Genomic DNA, 16,286 nt, shown 5'->3' with positions numbered 1-16,286 from the left:
CTCACAGTACCCCCCCCTCAACGGGAGCCACCCGGCGACCCAAAACAAATACAGACAGAGTGGCAGGGGGCAAAACAAGAGGTACTGGCCAAGCCAGCAGGGGAAGCCACCACAAGAGTGGGGCTAGCAAAAGAAACAGGGTCGCCGAGGGGTAGCAGAGGGGCAACTGGGGGAACTGGTCTAGAGGAACTGGTCTAGAGGAACTGGGTCTAGAGAACTAGTCTAGAGGAACTGGTCTAGAGAACTGGTCTAGGGAACTGGTTTAGAGAACAGGTCTAGAGAACTGGTCTAGAGGAACTGGGTCTAGAGAACTGAGGGGCAAGCAGGGTAGCTAAGGGGTAACCATGGAAGCACCGGGAAAGGGCTAGCAGAGGGAAGGTTAGCTGCCAGGGCACTGATAGCTACAGGGCCTATGCTAGCTGTACTGCTACATCAACATAGAGGCTGCGCTAGCTGCCGGAGCTAGGCTGGCAGACAGGGCTGGACCAGCATGAGAGCACAAGCTAGCTGGAAGGACAGTCCTAGCTGTGTGAGAAAAACTGACCTTGCTAGCTGAAAGGGCAGTCCTAGCAGTGGGATAAACTACACAAAAAAGTGGAGGCCATGCAGAGGGACCGGGTTAGCTGCTTGGGCCTGGCTAGCTACAGGGCCTATGCCAGCTGCAAGGCTGCATTAACATAGAGGCTGTGCTAACAGCCGGGGCCAAGCTAGCAGACCGGGGCCATGCAGAGGGAAACTGGGTTAGCCGCCAGGGCATGGCTAGCTACAGGGGGGTCAAACAGGGCAAAACGGGAAGCAAACAGGGGAGCTAACCGGGGAGACTAACAAGCTAAACAGGGGAGTAACAGGCTAACAAGGGAGCTAAACAGGACTAACAGGGAAGCTAAACTGGGCAAACAGGGAAGCTAACAGGGCTAACAGGGGAGCTAGAGGGGAGACTAACAAGCTAACAGGGGAGCTAACAGGGCTAACAGGGGAGCTAGAGGGAACAAGAAAAAAAAAAGGCAAACCCAACATACACCGTCTGTGCTGGCTGGGGTCGTCGATTTGGTGGGGTCGTACTGTTATGGTTTGTAACCGACCCCAATCGCACAACACAAGACAGGTAAGATGGTTTGCCAAGAAACAGATATTTATTTAGAACAGGGAAAAAGGGCACTGTCCCTTTAAGGGAGAAAACACAAAACACTGGAATAACACAAGAGGGGAAGGTAAAGTGCCTTTAAGAGGTGGGCAGGTAAAGGGAACACTATGGGAAGGTAAAGGGAACGCCTAAGGGAAGGTTAAGGGAACGCCTTGGGAACAGAGGACTAGGGACTAGGAGAGCTAGAGATAGAGGACTAGGGACTAGGAGAACTAGGGACAGAGGGACAGGTACTGGGGAACAAAGGGAACAGGTTCTGGGGAACAGAGGGCCAGGTTCTGGTGACAGAGGGAACAGAGGCCCGCGGAGGCGGGCTGGGGACAGGGAGGAACTGGGGACAGAGGACCGCGGAGGCGGGCTGGGGACAGGGAGGAACTGGGGACTGGTGGAAAAACATCTGGGCCGCTCTGCAGAACAGAGGAGAGGGTTAATATTCAAAGGGAAAAAACAGAGCAGATGCAGAACAGTCCAAATAACAAAGTAACAAAGTAAATACTATCTTCGTGTGAACAAACACACAGTGGGAGATGGAATGTCCAAAATAATATCCACGAGAGAACAAAACAGAGTGGGAGATGAAATGTCCAAACTAATAACTAAGTGAGAACTAAAGGAGGCAATACGCTGGGGAACAGCAGCGGGACGAGGGCAAGGGGCATTACGCTGAGTGAGTGACATCACAATCTAAACTCACCCAGGCGTATGCGTAAAGGTACAGGGACAGCAGCGGGAACGGGGGCAAGAGGCATTACGCTGAGTGAGTGACATCACAATCAAAACTCACCCAGGCGTATGCGTAAAGGTACAGGGACAGCAGCGGGAACGGGGGCAAAAAGCATTACGCTGAGTGAGTGACATCACAATCAAAACTCACCCAGGCGTATGCGTAAAGGTACAGGGACAGCAGCGGGAACGGGGGCAAAAAGCATTACGCTGAGTGAGTGACATCACAATCAAAACTCACCCAGGCGTATGCGTAAAGGTACAGGGACAGCAGCGGGAACGGGGGCAAGGGCACTACGCTGGGTGAGTGACATCACAATCAAAACTCACCCAGGCGTATGCGTAATGGTACAGGGACAGCAACGGGGCGAGGGCATCGCCACCGGGTGGCTGGCTGTCCGAGCCGAGGAACAGAGCGCTGGGACAGCGGCGGTGGCGAGGGCGTCGTCCACCGGGTAGCCGCTGTCGGAGCCGAGGAACAGAGTGCTGGAACAACGGCGGTGGCGAGGGCGTCGTCCACCGGGTAGCCGCTGTCGGAGCCGAGGAACAGAGTGCTGGAACAACGGCGGTGGCGAGGATGTCGTCCACCGGGTAGCCGCTGTCGGAGCCGAGGAACAGAGCGCTGGAACAGCGGCGGTGGCGAGGATGTCGTCCACCGGGTAGCCGCTGTCGGAGCCGAGGAACAGAGTGCGCGCCACACCTTGGTGTGCGCGTCGGAACAGTGGCGGTGGCGAGGGTGTCGTCCACCGGGTAGCCACTGTCGGAGCCGAGGAACAGAGTGCGCGCCACACCTTGGTGTGCGCGTCGGAACAGTGGCGGTGGCGAGGGTGTCGTCCACCGGGTAGCCACTGACGGAGCCGAGGAACAGAGTGCGCGCCACACCTTGGTGTGCGCGTCGGAACAGTGGCGGTGGCGAGGGTGTCGTCCACCGGGTAGCCGCTGTCGGAGCCGAGGAACAGAGTGCGCGCCACACCTTGGTGTGCGCGTCGGAACCGAGAGACGCCTCGGGGTGCGTCTGCGAGGAGGAGTGTGCCAAGCACGAAGGTCTGGAAGATGCGCGTCGGCGCGCTGAGGTCTGGAGAGCGTGCCAAGCTCGAAGGTCTGGAAGATGCGCGTCTGTGCGCTGGTACGGAGGAGCGTGCCAAGCTCGAAGGTCTGGAAGATGCGCGTCAGTGCGCTGGTACGGAGGAGCGTGCCAAGCTCGAAGGTCTGGAAGATGCGCGTCTGTGCGCTGGTACGGAGGAGCGTGCCAAGCTCGAAGGTCTGAAGTGGAACACTGGAATACCTCCCGTAGAGGATTAGAGAGCGCAGTACAGTGTCTCCCTCCAGGCAAACGGCGGCAGGTGGCGAAGGCTTGAGCGCATCTGGCGCGCTGGTCTGGAGTGGAACACTGGAATACCTCCCGTAGAGAATTAGAGAGCGCAGTACAATGTCTCCCTCCAGGCAAACGGCGACAGGTGGCCAAAGCCCTTGAAGATGCGCGTTGCGCGCTGGTGACTGGAGAGCGTGCCAAGCCCGAGGGTCCGGGAGATACGCGTTGGTCTAGATGTGCGTCAGGACGAACAGCTGCGCTGGGGTCTGCAGTGGAGCGCTGGGGTGCCTCCCGTGGAAGTTACAGGGAGCGCAGAACAGTCTCCTCCACAGGCTACGGCGACAGCAGACGAAGGCTGGAGCAAACATCTCAAGGCTGGAGAGATCCATCTTACAGCATTGGTAGACCAGAGGATCTCCCGAAAGAGTCTAGATGTTAGAGAATATGACTCAGCATGAATACAACACGACCCCACGCCGAAACGAGGGGAAGCGCCCTGGTATTTAAAGCCCACAGGGGAACTAATTAGCCTGCCACCACAGGTGCGAGAGGTAATTGATAATAGTCCAGGTGTGGCCACTGAGAGTAAACGAGAGTAAAGAACGAGAGGGTGGGGGCTAGAGAGAGAGAGTGAGAAGGGAATTTCTAACAGTAGGCTTAAAGAAAACAGAGAAAAGGTGGTGAGCAGCGGGCAAAACCTCACAGCCTCACTGTGTGGAAGAGACTGGGATCATTCTTTTGGGCAACAAAAGATATAACACAGATATAAATGTACTGAATGGTTATTTCTTATTTTATTTATTATTAAAAAAAAATATATATATAATAATCCGATATAATAATTTTTTTTTAACGATACCCGATCCAGCTATTTTACTGATATCGGCGGCCGACACCGATACCAATATCGGATCGGTGCATCCCTACGGCAGAATATAATTTATTGCAAGAAACTCTAAATACCTGGACAGGAAAGCTCTTGGAGCACTTGCAAGGGCGTTAGTTCAGTGCTATTTCGACTATGCTTGCTTGTCCTGGGCCCTGTTTCTCGTACCTGGTTCAACTAAGTCGATCAAGATGTCATTATCCAGATTCAGTTAACCCGATGTTCGAAGCCGGGATTTTCCTGTTCCTCGAAGGTGGATTCAGTCTCGTTAACTCGATTCAGACTTGAGACTCAGGCTAAGTGCGCGCGGCCGCTTTAGGTGAAAAGCCAGCACGTATTGATGGCAGATATCCTGATTCTCTAACGGCATTGATTGATTAATTGATTTAAGACTTTATTGACAGATTGCAATACGGCTCAACCGCCTCGCCGACAAGTTAAATGCGTTATCTATAGGCTAATTCTAAGTCCCTCATTACCTCAATCAATCAGATTATATTTCTTTAAACTTGCCTGCTGGATTGAATAATCAAATGAGATCTTGCTAGCGAAAATAATTAGTTAAACTGTTATACAGAATTACGATACGGCTCTCTTACCCATTGATTGATGTATAGTCGATCTTTAACTTATCTCCAATGTGGTCTAACGGGTTGTTCTTTTGACTTTCACGCAGACGACCGGGGTTCGAGACCCTAGTCTTTTCCTTCTTATTGCAATATAGGAATAATTCAATTTGGTGCACGTTGAGAGCTATATAAAGAATGACATCCTCAATGCATGTAGATTTATAATATTTGAACTTAAAACCAGGCTACTTTGGCGTATAATCATTAATATTATATTCAAAAAAATTATATTGGAAACACGGGGTTTTGAACACCGGTCGCTGGGTTGGCAGGATTGAGCACTACCGCTGAGCCACTGTGCCAGATGGGATAAATTCATTGTTTATACATTAATGAACGAGAGACCCGTGTTTAGAATATTCTTTGTTTTGAATGACGTTTTATCTCTTTATCCTCATTCATTAATGTGACGTCAACGGCTCATTCAATTTCTCAAATCCGTCAAACAGCGCATCTCATCAGACATCTTAATCCCAGTTACAATTAAAATAACCACGTCATAATGTGTACATCGCACCGAGCGAGCGCCACGGTATATATAACGTGCATTATTTAGGACAAAGTGAATTTAGTATCAGCATTTTGGGTCTATTTTACATTTCAAAAGCCCCCTCTGGAAGAATGGAGCACAAAAACGTAATTCAGAATGGTATAATGCAGATCGTAGACTGTGGGAATAATTTCAGGAAACGGGCTGTCACTTTTTTGCGGGGGCGTGGCGATGGTTCAGGCTAACTTGAACTTAAACTCTGCTTTCGACCAGGCTCAAACTTTTGGATCTGTTGTCATGGTGATTTGGAAAATCCACGTACGGGGAATCGGAAAGTCCGGCTAACTCAGTTATCCAGTTAAAGTTATCCGGCTAACTCAGTTATCCAGGTACGAGGAACGGGGCCCTGACAGTGCCCCCAGCAAAATTAGACTTCAAACTGCCCAGAACAAGCTAGATAGGATAGTCCTGCAGCTCCCCACTTGTACACATTTAGACCAGCCCCACTTCAACAGCCCAGGGTGGACAAAAGAGTATCAATGATAAAATTATGCCTAGTCTAGATTTATAAAGGGGAGGTGCCAAGTTACCTATACAATTACTTCCAATATGTTAAAAATAATTACAGCCATGAAACCAGAGGTAGAGACACAAACATAGTCCCTTTTAGATTTAAACGTATTTCGTACGGCCAGCAGACCTTCCTTTATTCAGCTGCAGTACTGTGGAACACTGCCCAGCAGCATTAAACAGGCCCCTATGTTAACTGGCTTCAAAAAGTCTGTACGGACATGGCTAGCCTATCGGTATAGGAAAGAGAGGGTAGCATATTTATTATTCTTTTATCTTCTATACTGCATATAGTCTCTTGGTGTTTTATGATGATGTTCAATGTTTTATGTTGATGTACTGTATGTCCTGTCTCTTAACACATTTGGGGCCAACCACATATATATACGTGTTTCGGCGCCATGCTTAAAGGGCCGTGGCAAGGTTGTTTTGGCTTTTATTCCATTGTAATATCATACTCAATGTCACCGAGCGGCACTGCAGATTTACCCTACTCTTGGAATTCGGAAAAGTGCATTACCGGACAGATCCTTGTAGGGGCGCTGTCTCGATAATGCAGTGTTCCCTGTTACAGACCTTGCAATAAGTGCTTGCATTTTATCATGTTTTTATCCCTTCGCATTTCACCGGCATTTCACTGTATGCCCTGTATGCCGTGACAAATAAAACTCTTGCCTTGACTTGACTATGTCTCTAATCCACAAAAGAATCTATCAATCAATCAATCACCATCATCCACCACCACGACCAACACCACTACCATGAAACCAACCAACCACACCACCACCACCACCACCACAATCCCTCCCACCCACCACTACCACCACCACCACCATCATCCACCACCACTACCACGAACCCACCCACCACACCACCACCAATATCACAAACCCACCCACCACCACCATTATCACCACCCACCCATCACTACCACCCACCACCACTACCATGATCCCACCCACCCACCCACTACCATCACTCCCCACTACTACCATGAACCACCATCCACTACCACCATCACCACCCACCCACCACCACCATCACTACACCACACCACTACCACCATACCGGTATACTCTTCTACAGGGGCGACAGTGGATCAGGAGGTAGAGCAGTCGTCTGGTAATCCGGAGGTTCCCAGTTCGATTCCCTCTCCTCCGGGGCAGCCTGACAAAGTGTCCTTGAGCAAGACACTTAACCCCTAATTGCTCCCAATGTGCAGGTTGGCACCTTGCATGGTTGCCTCTGCCATCGGTGTGTGAATGTGTGAGTGAATGGGTAAAATGAGAGGAACAAATTGTAAAGCGCTTTGGATAAAAGCGCTATATAAAAATGCAGCCATTTACCATTTACAGGTTTTCTCATGTGTTTGTGTGTGTGTGTGTAATTAGTGTATGCATTATGCTCATGTGTTTTCTGGGGTGGAACCAATGAAAGGGATAAAAGGGACAGGAATAGATAGAAAACAGAGAGACAGAAAAATAAAAAGAGAATGCAAATGAGTGGTGAGTCAGCGACCTTTGAGAGCCCTTGAAAACCACCAGGAGAAATTCATTACAACCCCCAGCAGATTAATAAAGAGGAAGATTGCCTTGTGATGACAGACAGATGCTTTCCGCGCAGGGCGGCGAAACCGCTGAAGGACTGACATTGGTTCTCTCATTAAAGTCAGCACGTCATGGTCCACTGCACCTGTGTTACTAAGTTCCCCTGCCTGGAACTTGCTCTCTCAGGTAAAAGCAGAGCTGCATGGAAGAGCTCACAGACAAGTGAGATGGGGATAAGATCACTGGAGCATACTCAGACCTCTTACGTCTTCATTTCTTAGACATTCAAATGTTCTTATGTACCCCAGTTGCTATTGCATGTACTTATTTGTGTTTCATTACACGTATAATGTACATGCTTACCAACTGTTTTCGCCTGTTTTAAAGCAACACTACTGTAGAAGCCATCACCGACATCTACGAAGGGAGATCCCCCCCTTGAACGGCCCTTCTAAGGTAAATGGTAAATGGCTGCTTTTTTATATAGCAGCTTTTATCCAAAGCGCTTTACAATTTGTTACTCACATTTTACCCATTCACTCACACATTCACACACCGACGGCGGAGGCAACCATGCAATGTGCCAACCTGCTCATCGGGAGCAATTAGGGGTTAATTTTTGGATTTCATGGTGTCTTTGTTTTGTTCTTGATTTATTGTGATGTTTCTTCTTGACTCGTTTAAAGAAGACGTGTCCGGCCCATGGGGACATTAACGTGTGTTGTCGGGCCTTAGAAATACATTTGATTTGATTTTGATTTGATTTCTAGCGCAAAAGTCGACGTTGACCGCATCTTCATCAGAGCCAGAGAAAACACGTGTCGTATATTATCTAGATGAAACATGTAAAATATCAATGAAAACTGTACAAAATGATACTAGACGGAAATACTGGTGGTAAACTGTAAGGCATTTGGCAGAGGGGCCACAGGGGCTCCGGGAGAAATGGTGTCGTTTGGCACCAGGCCTAAAGATGGTAGGAGACTAGAGAGTCAGGTATTACTGTATCTTTAAAACAGGCATCAACAGGATCAGCTCGGGGGGATACATTCTGTAGGATGATGAAACCTAGAATTTGAAGGCTCAGAGATTGTGGAGGTTAAAAGGGTCAAAGCGCAGAGGTCTTGTAGACAATAGCTGACCAGCCGTTGGGCCCTTAAGGACTGGAGGGTAAATCCAGGCTACGACAGCTGGTCAGAGAATAGGCTTCAGAGTACAGAAAATTAAACAATACAATTATCACATAATCGACTAAAGGTTAGTCTAGAAGCAAGGGAGTTTCAGAAACATTCAGTTAGGTATCAAACATGATTAACATTGGACACTAGAAAAGCCAAAGCATTAAATACATTCTAGCATACTTAACTACAAGTAAACTGTCATACAAAATCACATGAGATAATAGGTTTGGCAAGCATGAAAAGTTGACAACAAGTGAACCAAATAATAAAACATAGGTAGTAAATTAAGGTTTAAGCTAAAATAAGGATTAAAGAAAAGGTTATTACTAAGAGAATAGACAAACCATCAGTAGGATGGAAACATTTAATAAGGCAATTACATGAGTTACAATATGGGCATAACTTAAAACTATTAGGAAACGGTAGTCACAATAAAGAATAAACTTTTGAATAATAAGGATAAAAGAAACCATGACACAGGACTCCTTGTCGGTTGGTCAGAGACCAAGTATTCTGTTTTCTGTTGGTTGACGTATGCTGTTCTCTGTGCACGGAGAGAGGAGCTGTAAGGATTCCCAGGTGAGGTGGTGGAATAGAAAACGGCTAACAGCCAGTCGGATTCTACTGTGTAACGTTGTGTCACCAGACCAGGCTGACGTGTCACTCAGCGGGGAGATCCTTTAGCCAATAGGAGAAGCCCGAGCCCTGGGGGACACGTCTCCGGGGGCTCTGGGGGAAGTTTTTCCTTTTTAAGCAGGGCGGATGGAGATGGAAGAGACACACACACCCGCTGACAGAGGGAGACTGGAGAACCGGAGACTCGAGAGCCGAGCCGGACACGCACAGAGCCACGGAGACAGAGGGGGGGTACAGGTAGTAAAAACTGAGTAAACTGAGTAAACTAAACTAGCCATGCTGCCCTGTTACCCCGTCTGAAGAAACAGCTGCCCTGTTACCCCGTCTGAAGAAACTGCTGCCCTGTTACCCCGTCTAAAGAAACAGCTGCCCTGTTACCCCGTCTGAAGAAACAGCTGCCCTGTTACCCCGTCTGAAGTGCCCTACCCTGGGAAGAGTATGCTGCTGTGTGCCCTACCCTGGGAAGAGTGTGCTGCTGTGTGCCCTACCCTGGGAAGAGTGTGCTGCTGTGTGCCCTACCCTGGGAAGAGTGTGCTGCTGTGTGCCCTACCCTGGGAAGAGTATGCTGCTGTGTGCCCTACCCTGGGAAGAGTATGCTGCTGTGTGCCCTACCCTGGGAAGAGTGTGCTGCTGTGTGCCCTACCCTGGGAAGAGTGTGCTGCTGTGTGCCCTACCCTGGGAAGAGTGTGCTGCTGTGTGCCCTACCCTGGGAAGAGTGTGCTGCTGTGTGCCCTACCCTGGGAAGAGTGTGCTGCTGTGTGCCCTACCCTGGGAAGAGTATGCTGCTGTGTGCCCTACCCTGGGAAGAGTGTGCTGTTGTGAGCCCTACCCTGGGAAGAGTGTGCTGCTGTGTGCCCTACCCTGGGAAGAGTATGCTGCTGTGTGCCCTACCCTGGGAAGAGTGTGCTGCTGTGTGCCCTACCCTGGGAAGAGTATGCTGCTGTGTGCCCTACCCTGGGAAGAGTGTGCTGCTGTGTGCCCTACCCTGGGAAGAGTGTGCTGTTGTGAGCCCTACCCTGGGAAGAGTGTGCTGCTGTGTGCCCTACCCTGGGAAGAGTGTGCTGCTGTGTGCCCTACCCTGGGAAGAGTATGCTGCCCTGTGCTCCTGTTGTCCTCTACTTAGGGACCTACAACATACAATGCCGGATTACCTGGACTTGGAAGTCACGCTACATGTGTGGACAACCTGTACGAGATCCGAGACTTGACTCAAGAGGACGTTGACAGAATTGCATGGGTTCAAGTTCAAGTTTAGTTTTATTTGTCACATATAAGGTACATTACAGTTAAATGCTTGGTTCTGTATGAGCCTCCTGAGATTGTGCTCCATACAGTACAAAATGTGTAAAAACAATAAAGACCAAACACAAAATATATAATATACAAAACTAAAGTACAAAATGCAAACAAAATGCTATTAGGTAGAGATGTAGTGCAAATATTTTAGTAATAAATAGATAAAATATGATGTAGTGTTAATTAAAAAGTGTTTAAAGTGTCTAAAGTGAATGTTAACCATCGAACTATAGCAAGAAAGCAGGAATTGCAGAACAAAGGTAGCTTTAGTTTTTTTTATCCAAACAGCTAATTATCGTGGCAGTAGCAGGGAAACCCGAGTTTGTCTATTAAATCATGCCCTTCGCCATGAATCCCACACGTGGAGTTCTACCGCCCATTACTTGGTAGCAATGAACAGGCAGGCAATCAGCAGGACACCTTAGAACAAAGTGTTACGCTACTTAGATATTCCACCTACATATTAATTTAATTGCACTCTTTACTCCGGCGTAAAAAAGATGATTAAAAGACCCTTTGATAAAATGTGTAGCACAAGATGATGGCATGATTGATCTCTAATACTATGAATTAGTACAGTGGATTCGGAGTGGTCCTCAAGTGTGTTCTCACACTATACGGCATCAAGCATGTACCATAAGGCACCGCGGTATGAAGAGAGCAACTATATATGTTCTAATCATGACTTCTAATTATTATTAACATTCATGTGAAGATATGGCATATTGTCATGCAAATCACTTAAAAAACTAGACAAAAGCAGGGGCGCTAGATAATGCGTATCAGCTACATTTGGCTACACTTTATACTGCAGGTATTAGCAAAAAAAAAAAAAAGGTGTTTAGCTCATTCAAACACCCTTGGGATGACGGAATGTTCTCACAAATAAGAGGAGTTGGAGCTGGAAAATACAATTGTTCTACTTTTCAGACCCTAATGGAGTGTTTTCACGGCAGCAAAGTCTTAACAACGAGGAAGCCAGGAGATAATAACAGTGGGAAGGGGAATCCGATGCAAAGCAGATTGTGTGTCCTGAACAGATCCTTGAGGAGGATTATTCGTTGTACGCTCCACTTAGTGCGACTATACCTCCTCCATCACTTAATGAATTAAAAAGGAGAAAAAGGAAAATAATAACAGCCTTCACTGGCTTTGCACTTTGCATGATAATGCGGCTGCCTGGCTGTCACTGCAGCGGAAGGGAACGCCGTAAGGATGTGTGAGGATGGAGGGAGGGGCCTCAGCGCCCCAAAGTCCAGGTGATAAAAAGCCAAAAATCGCATAAAGAAAAAAAGGAAAAATAATAAGACACATCTGTTGGAAATGCTATGCCCAGAGGCGTACGATGTCCTATCCAGTATCGGGGGTTACAGGGATTGTGTGTGTGTGTGTGTGTGTGTGTGTGTGTGTGTGTGTGTGTGTGTGTGTGTGTGTGTGTGTGTGTGTGTGTGTGTGTGTGTGTGTGTGTGTGTGTGTGTGTGTGTGTGTGTGTGTGTGTGTGTGTGTGTGTGTGTGTGTGTGTGTGTGTGTGTGTGTGTGCGTGCGTGCGTGCGTGCGTGCGTGCGTGCGTGCGTGCGTGCGTGCGTGCGTGCGTGTGTGTGTGCGTGCGTGCGTGCGTGTGTGTGTGCGTATTCAGCAGTCCTGAGAGACATGCTGGGTCACTGTGTGATAGAAGGAAGGCGGGTTTCAAATGGCCCGAGCGCTGTGGATGTCACGGTGTGTAACGCTATCACTCCTTCCAGCCACAGTCAGCCGAGTGTCGTTTCTGACCCAGGTCTGACCCTCTGAAGACGGCCCTGCGTGGGCGTGCTGCTGCCTGAAAGTTTTCCCTCTGAACCGAACGAGGCGTTGTGCTGCAATACTCCATGTTTACTCCAGCTATAAACAAGCACTTATGGACAAATATAAGAGAGAGGAGCTTGAGCATGTGACTGCCTAAGTGCACATGTAGCAGAGGGTATGAGTGGGTATATTAATGTGTGGTGTGTCAGTGAGTATGGGTCCAACACATGTATGTATGGTAGTGTGTCTATGGGTACATCATGGATGTGTTGTGTGGTAGAGTGGGTACGTAGGTATCGTTATTTTAGGTGCTGCACAAACCAATCTCGTTGTACTGTATTGTGCAATGACAATAAAGCTTTCTACTTCTATTTCTACTTCTAATATATATTTTTTCTCATTTGGATTTGTATATATAAAAAACTGTATTTTTATTTAGTTTTTCATTATTTGTTATATTATTTGAATTTGTATTATAATGTAAAATATTGTAAGGAAGGGGCAAGGCTTGATACGTTATTTTTTTATTTTAATTTTTTTTACTTCCCCCTGTTCCTTCTCAAACACTTATTGAACTGTATATGGAAAGTCTTTGACTATTACCTTTTTGTTTTTTTTAGCACCAACCCTCCCAGACTAAAAAGCCGTTCCACAGGAGCACTTGATGGGTTGGAGTGTTATACTTCAAGAAAATGTTCTTTATGTTTGAAGGTCTATCCAGTATCTGAAGCTCATGCTCTTAAAAAACAGTCTATTAAACGGTACTGCTCCTCCTATGCTATTATTATTATTTATTATTGTGTGCTACTGACAACCTACATACTGCAGTATGGTGTTCCATGTTCATGAATAGTGCAATGCAAAAGATGTTTAACTCAAAGGTGGAACATACCTGCACTATGGCATCTGGAAGGCCTGCAGTCGTGTCCTGCAGGGTGTCCTTCAGAGTGCATCAGCACTTCAAGTGTGGGTAGTAAAGTTTAAATCCAGTAAAGAAATCCAGCTTTTGCTGTTTGGCTGGTGCACCTCCGAGTCCTGTAGAAGACGATGCTTCGGCTTTGGTTTTTTTTCTATCCGTTTGGTCGTGCTGTGCTGTATATTCCAGATGCGGTAGACAGTATTTTGTTTCCTCCGCATAGTGAATGTTTTTTTCACCCGGCTTAGCTGACACAAACGTGAAGTAGACTAAGACTAGTGACTGAACTTCCAGTGCAAGAAAGCGTTACCAGCGTGAGCGTCTCCCTGCTAGCTCGCTATGTTTTGGTAAGCCTGATAATAACAATAACAGCCGCGCCCACCAGCATGGTACAACACGTGAGGTTGCGTGCTGTGACGTCACTCCCCAATACAAGGAAAACAGATCCAAACGTATTTTTGACTGTCAAAACCTCAGATTACTGGCTTGTAAAGATTAATGCGTTAGATTACTATTTTCTGGGAAAAGTAATCAGATTACAGTACTTAGTAACGCGTTAGTGGCATCACTGCATATATATTGTACATCGTTTTATTTTGGCACCTATACCATTAAAAGTTATGATACTATAACGTGTACAGTTTGGCAAGCTTTCGGTTATCTCCAACCATCGCAATGACTTTGACTTCATTGTGAAAGATCCTGACAGTCACTACTCATAGACGGGGATTAAATCCAGCTGAACCCAGGGTGTGATTTCCCAGTTTCCAACTCAAGCTTAGCTTAATCTGTGGTTCACAAGAAAGGGATGGAGTATTCCTTGACAAAATCCTCCACTGAATGTTTGTGCGCGGACGTGTGTGTGTGTGTGTGTGTGTGTGTGTGTGTGTGTGTGTGTGTGTGTGTGTGTGTGTGTGTGTGTGTGTGTGTGTGTGTGTGTGTGTGTGTGTGTGTGTGTGTGTGTGTGTGTGTGTGTGTGTGTGTGTGTGTGTGTGTGTGTGTGTGTACGTGCAGTGCACATGCATGTGCATAGGCTTGTGTAAATCTTTGAGAGTGCACGAGCCCCTCCCCAACACACACACACCTTTTAATTACTATGGAAAGCTTTGATAAAAGTACCTTCCACTTAGATAGACTTTTGGCTTAGGGATGAGACAATCAAAGTGGAGTTATTTCACTGTTCAGAGGCTTTTTAGCCCTGAGGTTCTAAAGGTTGATCTCTGCTACGCTGCTGTATATGAATCCAAGCGGAGTAGCCCCGTGACCAACCCCTGCTGAGCAACAACAGAGAGAGAGAGAGAGAGAGAGAGAGAGAGAGAGAGAGAGAGAGAGAGAGAGAGAGAGAGAGAGAGAGAGAGAGAGAGAGAGAGAGAGAGAGATCGTCCAATTAGTCATCGCTTTTTGGTTTATTGATTATGCCTTTCATCACGCTGTATACTCTGGCCAACAGACATTCATCAGCAACATCACGACGGGCCCGTCAGGGAATGTTTCACTAACCTTTGCAGTATTCAATGTCAATTCCTTCAACTTCCTTCAAGCACCCACGGAGCCCATTGAACTCAGAAGGTCTGAAGAGAAGGCAATTTTCGGCACCTTGCCTGTACAGCGATCCGGCAAAATGCTTGCAATATAAATGGATAGTTTGGAGTTTTTAGGAATATACGATGCCTCAGCTCGGAACTAGGCAGAATCTGCACCTGGCTCGCTGATAACAAACTATCATTACACCTGGGCAAAACAGAGTCCATTCTCTTCAGTTCAAAAAACAAACTCAGCAAGACCGACGGCTTCTCAGTTACAGTGGGTGACAATATTGTCACAAGGAAAGATGAAATTACATACCTGGGTTCCATCCTAGAGGCAAATCTTTCCTGTGACAAAATGGCATCCAATGTAATCAAAAAAGTCAACCAACGAACTAGATTCTTGTACCGGATCTCCTCTCTGGTAAACAAGAATACCCTGAAGACTCTGGCAGGAGCACTCATTCAAGGGTACTACGACTATGCTTGCACCTCATGGTACCAAAGCACCTCAAAGGCGCTAAAAACAAAATTACAAATATCACAAAACAAACTGGTCAGACTACTGCTTGACCTTACTACTAGAACCCACCTCACCCCTGCCCACTTTGACAACCTAGGATGGCTTAGAGTAGACGACAGAGTACAGCGACTTGCAATGGGCCTGGTCTACAAGATACACTACACCACTAAGGTACCCATGTACATGTCAAAATACTTCCCAAAGGTCAGTGAATACCACGACCACAACACCAGAGGGAGCTCCACAAATCATGTTAAACCCAGATTCGGCTCAAACAAGGGACTAAACACGTTTCACAATTATGCCACAACAATGTGGAACGCCCTACCCACAGCTGTAAAGGAATGTGAATAACTACCCACCTTCGAAACCTCTGCACCTACAGGAGACTGAAATTTGAAACTGGCCCCTGTAAATGTCCAAACCCAACCCCCTCTAATGTACAGTTCCCCCCCCCCCCCCCCACCCAACCACCTCCAATGTACAGTTCCCCCCCCCCCCCCCCCACCCCACCTACCCAACCTCCTCCAATGTACAGTTTCTTCCCCCTCAAATGTTTATCTTTTTAGACTCTTTTTGTATCACAAACAGTACTGTATATTTGTAGATCTGGTATGTCATAAATGTCTAGATGTAACAGTACTGTCTATCTGTATGTCATGTTATGATTAATTGAAAATGGGGGACCCTGATGTAAACAAGATGAAAGTCTTTCTCTGGTCTGCATCCCCTTAACAATTGTGTGTATTGAGCTGTACTGTATTGTACCCATTCTGCAATCTGTTAATACAAATTTCAATCAATCAAACAGCGTGCATTAAAATGTATTCCCCAGTGAGTCTCTTAATTAATCTTAATTGTGCTTTCTGAACAGTCTTATGTTTACAGGTGAAATATTTAATGTATGCTATTGCTAATTAGGCCACGTCATTTAATCAACCAGGAAATGCTCACATGAAAGATAAGATAAGATATTCCTTTATTGATCCCCTTGGGGAAATTCAGGCATCATAGCAGCATGGGGGAGGGGGGAGGGGAGGTACATGTAGTAGAAGACATACAGGTACAGGTTACAGAGTTATAGTACAGTTGAGAAGTAAAAAAAGAAAATAGAATAAAAAGGCA

At 47.0% G+C, this 16,286-nt stretch overlaps 1 protein-coding gene across 1 annotated transcript in view; it reads right to left on the bottom strand.

Moving 5' to 3' along the window:
• The window catches only part of dlgap4a (discs, large homolog-associated protein 4a), a 263,120-nt gene extending 250,016 nt beyond the window's left edge, over window positions 1-13,104 (bottom strand). The window contains exon 1 of the mRNA XM_084333572.1: window positions 13,089-13,104. The gene's annotated coding sequence lies outside the window, so the exon portion shown is untranslated. The remainder of the gene's footprint in view (window positions 1-13,088) is intronic.
• Between the last annotated feature and the right edge of the window lie 3,182 nt (window positions 13,105-16,286).

The sequence above is a fragment of the Notolepis coatsorum genome (assembly GCF_963971535.1).
Source record: "Notolepis coatsorum genome assembly, chromosome: 17".
Lineage (NCBI taxonomy): Eukaryota > Metazoa > Chordata > Actinopteri > Aulopiformes > Paralepididae > Notolepis > Notolepis coatsorum.
The sequence above is the reverse complement of the archived record's forward strand: the minus strand, read 5'-3'. Positions and strand labels throughout refer to the sequence as shown.